Source organism: Hemitrygon akajei, chromosome 8 (genome assembly GCF_048418815.1).
Source record: "Hemitrygon akajei chromosome 8, sHemAka1.3, whole genome shotgun sequence".
Classification (NCBI taxonomy): Eukaryota; Metazoa; Chordata; class Chondrichthyes; order Myliobatiformes; family Dasyatidae; genus Hemitrygon; species Hemitrygon akajei.
In genome coordinates, this window is record NC_133131.1 from 146,705,441 (window position 1) to 146,721,927 (window position 16,487).

At 43.2% G+C, this 16,487-nt stretch overlaps 1 long non-coding RNA gene across 1 annotated transcript in view; it reads right to left on the reverse strand.

The window, feature by feature from the left end:
- The window catches only part of LOC140732336 (uncharacterized), a 115,569-nt gene that overhangs the window by 61,917 nt on the left and 37,165 nt on the right, over nucleotides 1-16,487 (reverse strand). The window lies entirely within an intron of this gene.

Consider the following 16,487-nt stretch of genomic DNA (forward strand, 5'->3'; position numbering starts at 1 on the left):
TCTTCCAAAATGATTTCAGCTGAATAGAAGGTAATAAATGTAACTCCATAATTTAAGGGAGGAGGAAGAGAGAAAATAGAAGCCAGTTGAGACCAGTTAGCCCAATATCATAAGTAGAGTATACATTGAAATGATTTTTTAATGAAGTATAATAAAGCACTTAGCAATTAGTAAAGGTTTGACTATCAATTAACATTAACCAATGAAAGGCAAATAATGCTTGACAACTATGTCAAAATTTTGCTTAAAGTTGTAACTAGTCAAATGATGTGTGTGAATTAGCAGATGTGTTATACTTGATTCATTCAGAAAGCCTTTGATAAGGTCCCTCAAAAGAGTTTATTTAACGAAACTCAAGCATGTTGTATGTGGAGTAATATACTGGCATGGATTGAGGATTGGTGACCTGGCAGAGAAAACAGTTGAAGTAAACAGATAATTTTCAGATTGGAAGGGCGGTGCAATTGAACCCCTTGTCTAAGAATATCCAGAGGACATTCGCGAGAATGTTCCCAGAAATGACAGGGTTAACATATGAGGAGCATTTGATGGGTCTGGGCCTGTACTCGCTGAAATTTAGAAGGATGGGGAGGGGGATCTAATTGAAATCTATCAAATATTGAAGTGCCTAGATAGAGTGGACGTGGAAAGGATGTTTCCAGTGGTGGACCAGTTGGCCCAGTCTCAGAATAGAAGGACAGAATATGGAACAGAGGGGAGGAAGATTTTTTTTAGCCACAACAGTAGTGGATGTGTGGAATTCATGGCCACAGATGGCTGTAGAAGGCATGCATTATAAAAGATGTGTGAGGTGGCATTGTGGTTAAGATCATTAGTTGAAACTTGAGCTCAAACGTGACAGTGCTGGCATCCTCTCAGCATGTCATGACACGTCTGCTCGGAGTACTTCTGAAAGTATATACAACAAGCAGAAACACACTCACCAACATAGTTCAGCTCACAACCATCAGTTGTCGATTTCTGTGCCATAAGGACTTTGTTCTGTCAAAATGCTTGACTCATAAGTCTAATTTCTTACTGACATTCTCCTGTTCAGTAACGCAGTCACTGAATTTTTGTAAATATTGAACTTCTGTTTGCTTATCTTGAGCTTGTCCTGGCAGCACATTGGTTCAAGAAACCATGAGCAGACATAGGACGGTATACCATTTCCACAGGAAAGTTCACACAAATCAACCATCTGGTAGATTATAATAGAGTGTCCATGTGGTCAACGCTGCCAAACCGGATGTGTTGTAAATGGAGTTTAGTTTTTTACTTTATTCCAATAATAATGTTCCACTGTGCATTGTGAATGGAATAAAGTGGAAAACTTAGATTAATGTGATGTTGTATATGGATATATTTAATTTTGCAAGATCACTTCTTTAATATTAACTGTACTAGTTACATCACTTTGAGACTGATTACTGCTTTGGCAAAGTCAAAAAATGTTTTGTTAACTGTAATAAGCATTTTATGTTGAAACATGCAAAAAATTTGGCGCCCGATAAAAAAAGTTGTTGTCTAGGTGAAGAGTAACAATAAAATATTAATATATCCTGCCTTTCATTAAGGATGAAGGAATCTGCCAAAAATAAGAAGTGATTTTGTGTTCCAAACCATGTGAATAAACTTTTCCATTTTTTATAGTGTTTAACTTGTGACATTTCAGATAAAGAACGTTATGACCCTTAGGAGGTTTGGAATATTTAATTAGATTTCAAATAGCACTTATGCCAACATTTAGACGCTTTCAAATCTGTACTATCACATAGAATTTATTGCAGTTTTTGATGAGAGAAAAAAAATTTTGTTTATACAAAAAAAATTGGCATTTAAACATTATTAAATTTACCTTCCAGCAGTCAGATCAATTGGTTCAGGGTGTAGCAACTCCCACAGAGATCTAGGGTTGAAAGGGGAATTGGCAACAGTTCAGGAAACAGGTCATACCATATTCGGGATATTATAGTGACAAGTCTGCTTAGGTATGATATTATTGTAATATCTACTTCTTGCAGGGACGTTTTGACCCCCTGAGGGGATTTGGCTTTTTCCCATACAGATTTATTCCAATAAAAACATCAACAAGTGGCAGTTTCCCATGGAAACTGCAGAACGAATGTAGCCCTTGGAAATCTTGAGCAAACATCACAGCTGCACTGCTTGGAAAGGCAGGTACAACCTACTTCTGTCCAGTTTATTGTCATAGAAATCTTTTATCTGACACCAATTAAACAGCCAAGCATCACACATAAGTATTTTATTTGTCTGAGTGTGATCATTATCCGATTGTATATGCAGTGCAGCAAGATGAGCTGTTTTAAGCTAAGTCACATGTGGAAAACGTATTAACATGCTTGTGAATAGCATGTGATGGATTAACATATAGCAAGTCTCTTACTTTATTAAGAAATATGTGGAAAGTGATCACTGAGTCTTGGAGTCATAGAACACTATAGCACAGAAACAGGCCTTTCAGCACATCTAGTCTGTGCCAAACTATTAATCTGCCTAGTCCAATCGAACTGCACCCGACTATATCCCTCTACAACCCCGCCCCTCCATGTACCTATTCAAATTTCTCTTAACTGTTAAAAACAACCCCACATCACCCACTTGTGCTGGTAGCTCATTCCACACTCTCACAACCCTCTGAGTGAAAAAGTCCGCCCCCCCCCATGTTCCCCTTAAACATTTCGTCTTTTACCCTTAACCCATGACCTCTAGTTGTAGTCCCACCCAACCTCAGAGGAGAAAGCCTGCTTACATTTACTATATCTATACCCCTCATAATTTTATAGACCTCAATCAAATTATTGCTCAACATTCTACATTCTAGGAATAAAATTCTAACATATTCAACCTTTCCCTATAACTCAAGTCCTCAAATCTGGGCAACATCCTTGTAAATTTTCTTTTCACTTATTCAATCTTATTTACATCGTTCCTGAAGGCAGGTGACCAAAATTGATCGATTCAATATAGTGCCTTTGCAGGTTCTGCAGTATGGCTATCTCGAACGGCCACTCGATGGAGTAGTGGTCATATCGGTGAATATACTTTATGCCTTTTGCACAGCTCAGAGAGAGTGGCGCGTGGCCAAGTAGTAAAGGCGTTTGACTAGCGATCTGAAGGTCGTGAGTTCAAGCCCCAGCCGAGGCAATGTGTTGTGTGCTTGAGTAAGGCACTTAACCACACGTTGCTCCAGTCCACCCAGCTGAAAATGGGTATTGGCAAAACTGCTGGGGGTTAACCTTGCGATAGGCTGGCGTCCTAGCCGGGGTGGGGGGGGGGGGGGTTGGGGTTGGGGGTTGAGTCTCGTACTCTCAGTCACTTCACGCCACAGAAACCAGCATAAGCACCGTCCTAAAGGCTCGGGACAGACTTTAGCAACAGCTCAGAGAACTGACCTACCACCAATAAGGCAGGGAAAACACAAAGTGTTATCTGCTACTGCTGCCTAAAGTTACGCCTTGCCAATACAATTGCCTGAAACAACTGGCTATCTACCCCTGGTTAGATAAGACTCTCACTGAAGATTTTCCTACGACCCGGAGCAAGCACCTCAAGCTTGTACCTACTCTAATATGCTTCGTTGTGATTCCTCACTGCTCAGCTATCTCCTACGTTCTGATGGATAATATTTTATTTGTTCTCGTCAGGTTTCTGCTGCTTCTACTCTTCAGTGGTTTTAAGAACGTGAGTTCCATGTGGCATTCTTGAGGTGCTTGCTAGTCTGAGTCAGCGAAGATACTTCCACCTTACTGATGCACACTGTCGTCTCTAATTCAAAGTTCAAAGTAAATTTCTCATCAAAATACATACAGTGTATGTCACCATATACAACCCTGAGATTCATTTCCTTGTGGGCATACTCAATAAATCCACAATAGAATAATGCCAATAGTAAAATCAATGAAAGACCACACCAACTTGAGCGCTCAAACAGTGTGCAACAACAAACTGTACAAATACTAAAAGAAAGAAATGAAAATAAGAAGAAAATGAGATGAAGTGCCATTGAAAGTCAGTCCATAGGTTATGGGAACACTCCAGGAATGGGCAAGTAAAGTTGAGTGAAGGTGTCCCCTTTGATTTAAGAGCCTAATGACTGAGGGGTAATAACTGTTCCTGAACCTGATAGGCTGAGTTCCAAGCCTCCTGTACCTTCTTCCTCTTGGCAGCTGTGAGAAAAAAGCATGTTCTTGGTGGTCGGGGTCCGTAATGATGGGTGCTGCTTTCCTGCGACAACGTTTCATGTAGATGGTGAGGAGGGCTTTACCCGTGATGGACTGGGCTGTGTCCACTACTTTTTGTAAGATTTTACATTCAAGGGCATTGGTGCTTCCATACCAGGTTGTGATGCAGCCAATCAACCTACTCTCTAATACATGTATCAAAGTTTGCCAAAGTTTTAGATGTCATACCAAATCTTCACAAAGTTCTAAGGAAGTAGAGGTGCTGCTGTGTTTTCTTTGTAATTGCACTAAAATGGCCATAGCTTTTCCACTCCTACTGTCAATCCCATCACCATCTCAGTTCATTCATCAGAACAACCTTGGAAGTCAAATCAGATTTGCATGATCTAGTTAAAATTCCTGATTCAGAAGCATCTTCAGAGCCCATAGAACTGTTGCAACATTGATTCTTTGTTGCATGTTATTAGAGCAATTTCATCAGTTCTTTTCCCAAAGCCCAGCAGTTTATTCTTTCTCAAGTGGGGATCCAAAGTCCTTCTGAAAATCCTGATCGTTGTGTTTCCAGTAGCAACATAGTCAGTGAGTTACAGATCATAATCACGCTTTGTGAAAAAGGCTTTCCTTTACACCTTTTGCACCCTTTAGTCATTGAGTCACCTACTGATGGGAAATGTTTTGTTTCTTTCAATCCTCAGCTGATAATACTCTTGACTGTAACTCTTGTAACTCTCATTGGGCAAGAGGTACAGGGGACTCCAGTCATTACCGCCAGTCATTATCTCACAACAATCATGAGGCTGCTGAACTAGTATTGATAACTTCACTCGCCCCAATGCTGAGCTGACTCTATAACCTATAGACCCACTTTCAAGGACTCTGCAACTGATGCCTACTGTGATGAAGCGCTTTGAGAAGTTAGTCATGGTGCAAATCATCTCCTGCCTAAACAAGTACCTGGACCTGCTGTAATTTGTCTAGTGGATCCAATTTCTCCGGCTCCATACTTGGACTTGGATCACCTAGACAACTGCAGTAGCTACATCAGGCTGCTGTTTAATATCTGCAGTTCAGTGTTCAACACCATCATATCCTCAGAATGAATCTATAAGCTCCACAACCTAGAACCATGTAGCTCCCTCTGCAACTGGAGCCTTGACTTCCTCACTGAGAGACCACAGTTAGTGAGGATCAGAGATAACATCTCATCCTTGTTGACAACCAACACTGACACACCTCAAGGATGCATACTTAGCCCTCTGCTCTACTCTCTCTATGCACACTGTTGTGGGCTAGGCACAGCTCCAGTGCCATCTATAAGTTTGCTGATGACACAACTATTGTTGGTAGGATTTTAGATGGTGATAAAGAGGCGTACAGGAGTGAGGTAGATCAGCTGATTGAGTGGTGATGCAACAATAACTTTGCCCTCAACATCATTAAGACCAAGGAATTGATTGTGGACCTCAGGAAGGAGAAGTAATGGAGAAGTAAAGACACACCAGTCTTCGTTGAGGGATCAGCAGTGGAAAGGATGAACAGTTTTAAATTCTTGGGTGTCAACATCTCTGAAGATCTATTCTGGGCCTAAGATATTGATGTGATTACAGAGAAGGCACGACAATGGCTATATTTCATTAAGAATTTGATGAGAATTGGTATGTCACCAAAGACGCTCGTATTTCTACAGATTGGAGAACATTCTAACTGGCCGCACCACCCTCTGGTATGGGGGTGGGCACTGCACTGGGTTTAAATAAACTGAAAGAAGTTGCAAAGTCAGCCAGCTCATCAGCATCGAGGCATTTTCAAAAGGCAATGCTTCAGAAAAGGGGGCATCTGTCTTTAAGCACCCTCATCACCCAGGACGTAGTCTCTTTTCATTGGTACCCTCAAAGAGTAGGTACAGGAGCCTAAAGACAGATACTCAGTGTTTCAGGAATGACTTAGTCAACACTTCCATCGGATTTCTGAATGGCAATGAATCCATGTCCACGACCTCCCTATTCTGTTTGCTTTTTTCACTCTCTTTATGCATTACTTATTTAGTTTAATTTTTAAAATGCACAGTACTGTACATTATGTTTTTCTGGTTACCAAACAACACTTAATACTACTCAGCTAATACAAAGCTAAGAACTATTATTTCTGTTTCCCATCCACCTTCCAATATGCAGCACTGTGCAAAAGTTTTAGGCACCCTAGCCTAAGACTTCTGCACTGTAGTGAATATTTTATTGGAATTTATATTTTTATTTTATTATGTATTGCATTGCACTACTATCACAAAACAACATATTTTACAACAAATGCTGGTATTATTAAACCTGATTCTGATTCTAATTCTGATTTTGATTCAGAATCAAGTTCTCAGTAATATTTATTTGTTTTCACTATTTGCACGATTTGTCTTCTTTTACACTTTTTTGTCAGTGTTTGTTATGAATAGTTTCTCAAAAGTTCCATTGTATTTGTTTCTTTTCCTGTAAATGCCTACAAGAAAATGAATCTCAAGGCTGTATATGGTGACTTATATACATACTTCAATGATAAATTTACTTTGAACTTTGACTTGTAATACTACATTCTGCTGTTGTTTTTGATTTATGTATGTATAGAAAGATCTCCCTCTGTGACATGCAAAACAACACCTTTTCACTGTATCTCGTACATGTAGCAATAATAACCCAATTACCGCTTACCATTTATATGCTTGCTAACATGTGACACGAGGCAGCAGATCATCAAGAGAGTAGAGTGACATGAATACCAGTTAAGAGCAAATCTTAGGTTCAAGCAAAACCAAGGTCTCCCAGTCAGAGGCAGTTGACAGCATAAGTGAGCTGGAGCACAGTCCCCTGAGGTTACAAACAAGGTGTCGTTAGGTTCTGCGCTCTGCCTCCATAAACAAACCTCTGCTGACATCAAATGTAAAGAGCCACTCGTAGCAATGCGAAATTACTTTTAAACTGCGCAGGCCTGCATTGTATTATGGACATTGTTATGCTGTAAATTGGAGTATGCTCCCTGCAATTACCCAAGGGACCATTTTACTTATCTGCTTTGACATGAATCTTTATCACGGTAGATAAATGTGATTAGATCCTCAGGTGAACAGTTCAGCAATGTACTATGGAAGGCTTGGACCGGGGCAATTTGCCTCTTGGAACAGTGAGAAACTGGTGAATGCAAATGCCACATGCAGCAGAATGTGGGCAAGAAGTCCCAGTGAAAATTAGAAATAATCAGAGCTAGAGATGAAATCTTTGGAAGAGTTAGCAATAGTGTATTTTTGGAACCAGGAGAGTAAAAAGAGTTGCCAAATAAAATATATTTTGTGAATGCTTCTCCTTGACTCTGAGTTGGATGTCAGAGTTGTCCTCCATCCGTGTGACCGACCAGTATTTCTCAGAAACTGGCCTCCGCCGAGATTAAAGTCAGGCGTGATGTGAAATAGCTGGGAAGTTATATTAAAATTCCTCGCCTTTTCAGTTACGGGAATGTACCTGTAGATCACTTACGCTTCCCCTTTTCAAATGTTACTGTCTGACAGTCTGGTGCCAAGCACCAGAGGTCTGGAGGCAGCCTGTCCTGAGGTTGGAGGCCTGTCTGTGTGTGCGCAAGTAGGTGGGGATACAAGTAGATATGTTGGCTAGGGTAAATAGATAGGGTGGACAGGGTAGATAGAAGTCAATGTAATGCCCCCTCAAATCACCTCTAAACCTTCCATTTTTCACCTTAAACCTAATCCTTTTTGTTTTAGACATACAGCAAACGAAAGAATTTGTTGCCATATATTCTATCTATTCCCCTTATTATTTTGTATACCTCTATCAGGCCATGCCTCACTCCAGGGATAGCATTATCTGCCTATACAGTTTCTCTTTATAATTGAATAGTCAGAGGCTTTTTTCCCAGGGCTGAAATAGCTAGCACGAGAAGGCACAGTTTTAAGATACTTGGAAGTAGGTACAGAGGAGATGTCAGGGGTAAGTTTTTTACGCAGAGAGAGGTGAGTGCATGGAACGGGATGCCGGTGACGTTGGTGGAGGCGGATATGATAGGGTCGTTTAAGAGACTCCTGGACAGGTATATGGAGCTCAGAAAAATAGAGGGCTATGGGTAACCCTAAGTAATTTCTCAGGTAAGGACATGTTCAGCACAGCTTGTGGGCAGAAGGGCCTGTATTGTGTTGCAGGTTTTCTATGTTTCTATGTTTCTACTCCAATCCAGGCAGCATCCTGGCGAATCTCCTCTGCACACTCTCCAATGCAAATCACATCCTTGCTATTTCTTTCTCTTTCCCTCTATCACATGTGGGCCTCTTCAAGTCACCTTCATCACCTAACATTCCTGAGGGTAAAAAGAGGTGCCTGTCTACTAAATGCAGAAGAGGCAAAACCGTAGCCTTCACCTCGACATTTTACCTCCAGTGCTTTTCATTCATGATAGGATGTGATTTAAAATAATATGAGTTACACAGTAAATTAAAGATGAGCTGTATTTGCCACGTGCACATTGAAATATACGGTGAAATGCGGCATTTTTATCCACTTGTCAGTGAGGACAGTGGGAGCATTCTGCAAGTGTTACCACACTTCTGATGCCAACATTGCATGCCCATACATCTTTGGAATGTGGGAAACACCAGGGAAGAATCCATATGGTCACGGGGAGAACATACAAACTCCTTACAGACAGCAGTGATCGATGATCACTGGCATTGTACAACAATCATACTAACTGCAATGCTATCACGCTGCCCACTGTAAATGACTTGGCCCCTGGGGAACGCTGTAGAAGAGAGAAACCTAGGGGGACACGTATACAGTTCCCTAAATGTGGCATGGTGGTGAATGAAGTATATGGTGTACTCATTGTTATTGGGCAGAGTAAGGAGTACAAGAATTGGTACTTTAAGTTCACCCATATAACATTGAGGCAGGCATTCGGTCCATGATGACAGACAAGAAGAGCTCTTTTATTTCAACTGACAGTTTTATTGCAAAGAGCGCGATAACAGACAGAGCGCCATCACTCGATGAGAACTGCTCAGTCTCATACAGACGGGGGAGTTGATATTCACACATGCCAGTTACAGTCAGGGTGACCCACAAACACACAAGCAAATAACTGCATCACCCAAGCTAGGCTGTGACAATAAATGAACTTGAACATCCCACCAAAATCCCACAAACGTATTTTAAAGCAAGAGCAGTAAGTAGCGCTGGCCACCAGGAATGCTGGGTCAAGCTGTCGACAACGCCCCCTCCCACCAGTGTGCCACAGTATGTTAGCAATACTACACCTGGAATATTGTGTGCAGATCTGGTTGCCACACTATAGGAAGAAGATTATTAAACTAGAGAGGGTTACAAAGAAGAATCACAAGGATCCTGCTGGAACTGAAGAGCTTGAGTTATGAGGAGAGATTGGATGGACTGGGACCATTTTACCAACAGCGAAGGAGGCCGAAGGATGGCATTATAGAGGTTCATAAAATCATGGGTTGGTAAGGTTGATGGCTGCAGTCTTTTTTCCCAGGAGGGGGGAGCCTTAGACTATAGGGCATTGGTTTAAGGTGAAAGAGGAAAGATTTAATGGGGTCTGGAGGGGCAAGATTTGCACACAGAAGTTGATGAGTATATGGAACAAACTGCCAGAGGAAATGGTAGAGGTGGGTACAATTACTGCATTTAAAATGGAGTTTGGACAGATTTAGGGAAATGGGAATCAAATGGGACCAGCTCAGGAAGACACCTTGGTTAGCATGGATGAGTTGGGATGAGAGGTTTGTTTTCACACTAAATAAGTCCATGACTCTAAAAGTTTAGAAGGTTGTAAGTAATATTGACAAGATAAATAAAGAACAGCACTCTTTTAAGACAGAACATGAAGACAAGGAATCATGTTTCAAATTAGCCAGAGGTATTGCATTTGATGACAACCTATTTTTTTCCCACACAAGAAAGAGATTAATATTTTGATGTTTTGACACCAACCTTCAAATCAGAAAGATTTCATTATTCACCAACTAGAAAGTGGTCTGAAATCTATAATAACCAGAAAATCCTGGAAAGACATAATAGATTCATTTCAATTATGAGGAAAAAAAGATGGGTGAACATTTTGAACAAAAGGCCCTTGGCAGAAAAAAAACCGATGAAGACATTTTTAAAAAATCATATAATTTTAAATGAGCATATCAAGCAAAGGGTCTGGGAAAATATGTAGGACTTTGGTTGAATCCGGAATAAGATTTTAACATACAGTGCATAATTCCATACAAAAACAGAAAGTTAATTTAATAGCAAAGGAAAATTGAATGGGAATTTTATTTCATTCATTATTAAAATACATAGAGAATGAAGAAATGGTATCTTTGCCATTTCTATAATGTTCTTCAATGTCTGAATGCACAATATAATAATTAATAGGATGGTTTCCATCTATTACTTATCACTTTGTATGGTAATTGAATTACAGTCATTTTCATTATTTTTAGCTTGAATGTACAAGGCATAAACTATCATCACAATTCCTTTTAATTTCATATGAATACGACATCACATTCTTAATTTTTAAGACGCATAATTATAATTTTAAAGCGTGTTTTTTTTCTTCCGAGCAACTATACCACATCTTGTTCTGAGTTTTAATTTGAAACAAAAGCAAGTGAACATTTTTTTTTGTTCCCACTGAGGCAACACATACAGTAGACACAGGCAGAGTTAGGACTTCAACCCTGTTAACTTGAGCTCTAACGGTGCATCCACGGCTCACTGCAAAGAGGGGACGTGACCATTGCATTTTATCTATAAGATCCTGAAAATGATTGTAAAAAGGGTGGACTTGGAAAGCAACCTATTTTTTCCAGCATATTGTTTGGTGCTTCCAGGATAACTATCTTTTCTTTAAATCCAGCCAGCGTATGAGTCCAATTATTGACCTTTGTCATGTCTATAGCCAAACACCGTTGAGCCACCCTGGCAGTTTCTGGAGGTGCACTATTTCCTTATGTGGATATACTGGACCACAGTAACAGTACAACAGTATTGTATCCACATAGCAGACGTGGAAAGAGTGGGTTAGCCTCAGAGATGTTTGGACAGGGTGAATTCCTATCCATTAAAGTTCAGAAGAGCGAGAAGGGATTTCACGGGAACGTATAAGATCAGGAGGGGTTTTGACAGGGTGAAAATGGAGAGGAAGCTTCCACTTTTAGGAGAATCTAGATCTAAGGGTCATTACTTAAGAATCAGGGGTCATCAACTGCAGAGAGAAAAGAGATTTTTATTCATCTCTCGTGCCTGTTGGCCAATCCATGATCCACAAATCATATTGCAGTGTTGGCAGGTGTAGGTCATTGAAGTGGTGGTGGATGTAGCTGGTTGGGCCTTTCCCAATCTCCCGCCACATTGAATCCGTTTCACTTTAGTGGCACAGTGAAGATAATCTTCGAGCTGTGCATTCCCCTCATAAACAGTCCTTCTCCACCTTTTCCTATCCTGTGCTAATTTCTCCCATCCATTCAGGTGATGTGGCACTTGCTCAGGTGGTCTTAATATTGTCCTTGAACCACTTTTTTCTGCCCTCCAGGAGTGCAATTTGCATTCTTGAGTTGGCCAAACAGGAGTTTCTTAGGGAGGCAAGAGTCAGGCATACAGATGATATGGCCAACCCATTGAAAATGGTGTTGTCACAATTGTGGCTATGGAGTTAATGTTAGCTTCCTCCAGGATGCTGGAGTTATTATGCCTGTTCTTCCAGCTAACTCTCAGAAATTTTCGGAGACATCTTTGATGGTAAGTTTCTAGGGTTTTATGTGCCTTTTGTATGTTGTCCATGACTCTACTCCATATAGCAAGGAGGGGAGGACTATAGCTTTATAGACCAGAAGCTTGGTGTTGGTCTTGATATCCTGATCTTCAAAAACTCTCTTTCTCAGCTTGACAAATACTCCACTCCCACAGCCTGTTCTGCAGTTTATTTCAAGGTCAACGTTGGTTCTTGAAGAGAGAAGCTGCCAAGGTGTGGGAAATACTCAGCGTTCTCCAGAGGGATGTTGTCAACTTGGATGGTTGGAGGTTTATGGAGCTTGATCTGGAGCAGATTAGTGCAGGACTTGGGCTTGCTTGATGCTTAGATCAAGTCCCAGGAGCTTGTATGCCCTGGCAAAAGCATTCATTATGCACTGCAGATTCTCCTCAGAGTGAGCTATGACAGTGTTGTCGTCTTCATAGTGGAGCTCCATGATGGAAGTAGTTGACACCTTGCTCATTACTTTGAACCTGCTAAGTTTAAAGAGCCCCCCAACCATCCTATGAGAATCTGGACTCCTTGTGGGAGGTCTTGGCCTGTGAGGTGAAGAATGATTGCAATGAAAACTGCAAACAGATTTGGGCAACATTACAACCCTGATGCAATCCTGTCTGATCCCAGTCTCAACTTTTAAAGATTCTGTTTCAGAGCGGCTGTTGCTGATGACTGTTGTACTCATATCATTGTGTAAGAGCTGCAGCATCTTGAGGTGTTCCTCTTGGCACCCAATTTTGGACAGAACCTGCCAAAGGGCAGGATAATTTACTGAGTCGAATGCTTTAGTAAGGTTTATGAAGGTCATATAAAGTGGGAGAATTTGTCTCTGGGCTTTCTCTTGTAATTGATGTGCTGTAAAATTCATGCCAAATGTTCCTCTGGCTGGATGGAAGCCACACCGAGACTCAGGCAAGAGGTCTTCTACCAGAGGTGAAGGCCAGTCACATAAAATTCAGGTAAGTACCTTTCCTGTTGTAGAGAGGAGGGAGATGCCTTTATAATTTCCACAATCTGCTTTGTCGAAGTCCCATCCTTGATCACTATGTATCTGCCTGGGAAGGCCATAATAACCAAAATACTTCTCTCATAACACTTTAGCCACCGTAGTTGCTCTCTGGTCCTTGGTAGGAAAAGCCTGAGCATATCTGATGTAGTGATCCCTGATGACTAAGACATTTGCCGTGTTGCTGGCATTGGCTTCTATCAACAAGAAATCCATACACACCAGGTCCAGGGGCCCTGCAATCTGCAAATGGGACAAAGGAGCTGCCCGCGTAGGCAGTGTCTTCTGCCGTATGCAGCGAATGCACGACTTGCAGTATTCTTTGACCTCTGACTTCATTCAGGGCCAGTAAAACGGTCTCTGAGCAATCCATAGGTCTTGTCACCCCCAAATATCCACAATCATCATGAAGTGACTTCAACGCAATCCTCCGATACTTCTCGGGCAGAACCAACTGGCAATGCAGAGGTCGGTCCAGGGGTGACGTGACCCGGTGTAGGATCTGGTTCTTCAACTCCAACCGAGGCCATTCTTTCACTAATGGAGGCACCGATGTGTGTTTCGTCTTCTCCACCTGAGCCATGTCTCCCTTTTCAACCGCTGACCAAATGGTACCAATGCCCGGATCATCTCGCTGAGCAGCTGCCACTTCCCCAGAACTCAATTCCGGCAGCTGATTTGTCTTCAGAGCAGTCAGGTGGCAGTAAACTTCGGGTATGGTGTCATCAGAACCCCCAATTGATCCACCACTCAATCCTGCCTCACCTTTTTCTCTGCCTTCACAGTGATGGCAAACTGACACATGGCCTTCACCCCAGGGGCAGGAATGCTCTCCCAGTCCTCGTCTCTGTCCAGTCCCTCATGCACCCGTCGGGACAAAGCATCCACATCGATGTTCCTGCTTCCCGGCCGGTACTTCAGGCTGAAATCATAGGTGGACAACGCTGCCGACCACCAATGGTCTGTGGCATCCAATTTCGCTGAGGTCAGGATATAAGTTAGGGGATTGTTGTCCGTCCTTATCTCAAACTTGGCCCTGTAGAGGTAGTCACTCAGCTTATCCACCACAGGAATTCCAACTTGTGTGTGGGATAGTTTCTCTCGGAGGGCGACAGATTTCGGATGACAAATGCCACGGGCCTCAACCCAGTGCCCTGATTCTGAATCAAGATGCCCCTAAACCCTCTCAGGTGTCATCTGTGTGCAGTACCTATGGCATTCGGGGGTCTGCAAAAGCCAGCACCGGTGCCTGGGTCAGCAGCTCCTTCAGCAACTGAAAGGCCTCCTCACATTTTATATCCCCCCTCCGTCCAAAGGGCTTCAATGGGTTAAGATACTTTCCACCTCCTGTCCCTTTTTCCCCCTCCCTTTCTTCCCCAAGGGAGGGTAACTACACAGAAGCAGATTCAATGGGTAACTCACTTTGACGTAGCTTCTATCTTAGCCGGGTCTGTAACTACCCCATTCTGTGAGATTATGTGTCCGACATAGCTAACAGACGTTTTGCAGAACTGGCACTGGTCCAGGGAAAGTTTTAACTCTTCAGCTTTCAGGTGGCCGAGCACCTTCAGCAGCTTCGCTTCATGGTCTTCCAAGGTGGATCCAAACACTATGAGGTCATCCAGATACACCAATACCTCAAGCAAGTTCATATCCCCCGTCTTCTCCATGACCTGCCGGAAGGTTCCAGGGGCTGCCAATATGCCCTAGGGCATCCTTTTGAACTGAAAGAATCCCAGTGGACATATAAATGCCGTCTTCTCTTTGTTGGCCTCACTCATAGGGATCTAGTAATATTCGCTCCTCAAATTCAGCACACTGAACCACTTTGCTCCACTCAGACAGGCCAATGCGTCTTCAACCCTCGGGACCGTATTCTGGTCAGGGACAGTGCACTGCTAATGATGTCGCTTAGGGGCTTCGGGATTCATTGATGATCCCAGCTTCCTTCAACTTACACAAATGCTGCTGCACATCTTCCACGTCCACAGGGGCCAGTTGCTGCGACCTCTCTCTAAGCAGGGTGTTCTCAGTCACCTGGATAGTGAGACGAGTGCTCTTGGAACAACTCACATTAAACTCGCCTGTGGAAAAGACACTTTCCAGCTTCAACATCTTCTCTACCAGCCTCCTCTTCCAACCCAGCGGCACCAGGGAGTGCCCGAAGTTGAAAGGCTCAGCGGTCAACTTCCCCTCTTTTCCAATAATTTCTCCCAGGTGTGCTTCACAGGGGCACTAGGCATTACCGTCACCGGGAACAAATACGCTAGGGGCATCCCTCACTTGAAGGTGACCTCCCTCTTCATAGTGTTTCTGACAATCACTGTCATCCTGCTTGCCTGTACAACCAAGGGCTTCAGCAATTCAGGCCTCACCAGTCCCCCAGCAGGAAACCCCAATTCCCCTTCGTGGTCGTCTAGAGCGTCCACTAAGAGGGCCTCGCCCTCAGGAACTCCAGGAGATTTGGGGGTCTCCATCACTCTCGCTACTTCCCCGGGCCGTACCACCATTGGCTTTGACTGGGTGAACCACACAGTCCCTCGTTTAAGTTCAGTATCCAGTTCAATGCTGCCACGCACTTCCTCAAAAGCAGCCCGAAACACTGGGTGCACGGACAATGTTCCCAGAAAGCTCTCCCCAGCTTTCTCCTTGCAGGCCCCCATGAGCCTCCTCACAAGAGGGGTGTTGGTCCCCACCAGGATTGACACACCACCCGTCTCAACGGGGTCCGGACAAACCAGCACTAATGCATCAAGAACCTCAGATACTCCCACATCAGTCTCCAAGAACTCCAGCTTCACTGACAATTAACCGTCATATGGATTATCACCAGCACTGATACCCCAAATCTCCAGTGCACTGAATGGTGTCAAGGGTAAATGCTTCAGATACCAGTTGTAAAATGAACAGTACAGTAACTTGACCTGCGACCCAGTGTCGAGTATAGCTTTAGTGTATATTCCCTCTATCCATATACACTGGAGCACGGTCCCACTAAGCCTTCAGGAATAGGGTCTTTTGCTTTCGGGAGTTCCATGGTACATTCATGGAATGTGTTCCCCCAGAGACACCAGGCCATTCCCTCACTGGGTCTCCTCTAAGTTTCCCGACACCTCTCCCTGCTTAGACACCCGGGAGCTCATTAACCGAGGGGCTTCCTGCAGCTCGCAGTCCAGCCAGAAGTGTTCCTCTTCTCCACATTTATAGCACATGCTACCAGCCGCCCCTCTTCTCGTGGATCCCCGGCCACCTGCAGCCCTCTGCGTAGTCCGTCCCTTGGGGGAGGGCCCTCTCTACCAGTCCTGTATACGGAGTGTCGACACCCGCTGTTAACTCCCGGGACATCTCAGTTCTCAGCTCTGCCACCATCTTCTTTACCGTTCCCCTGGTTGGGCTGGCCGCAGTCACTTTACCATAAGGGGCTACTACCAAGGGCTGTACCCTGCTGACAGAGTCCTCCTGCG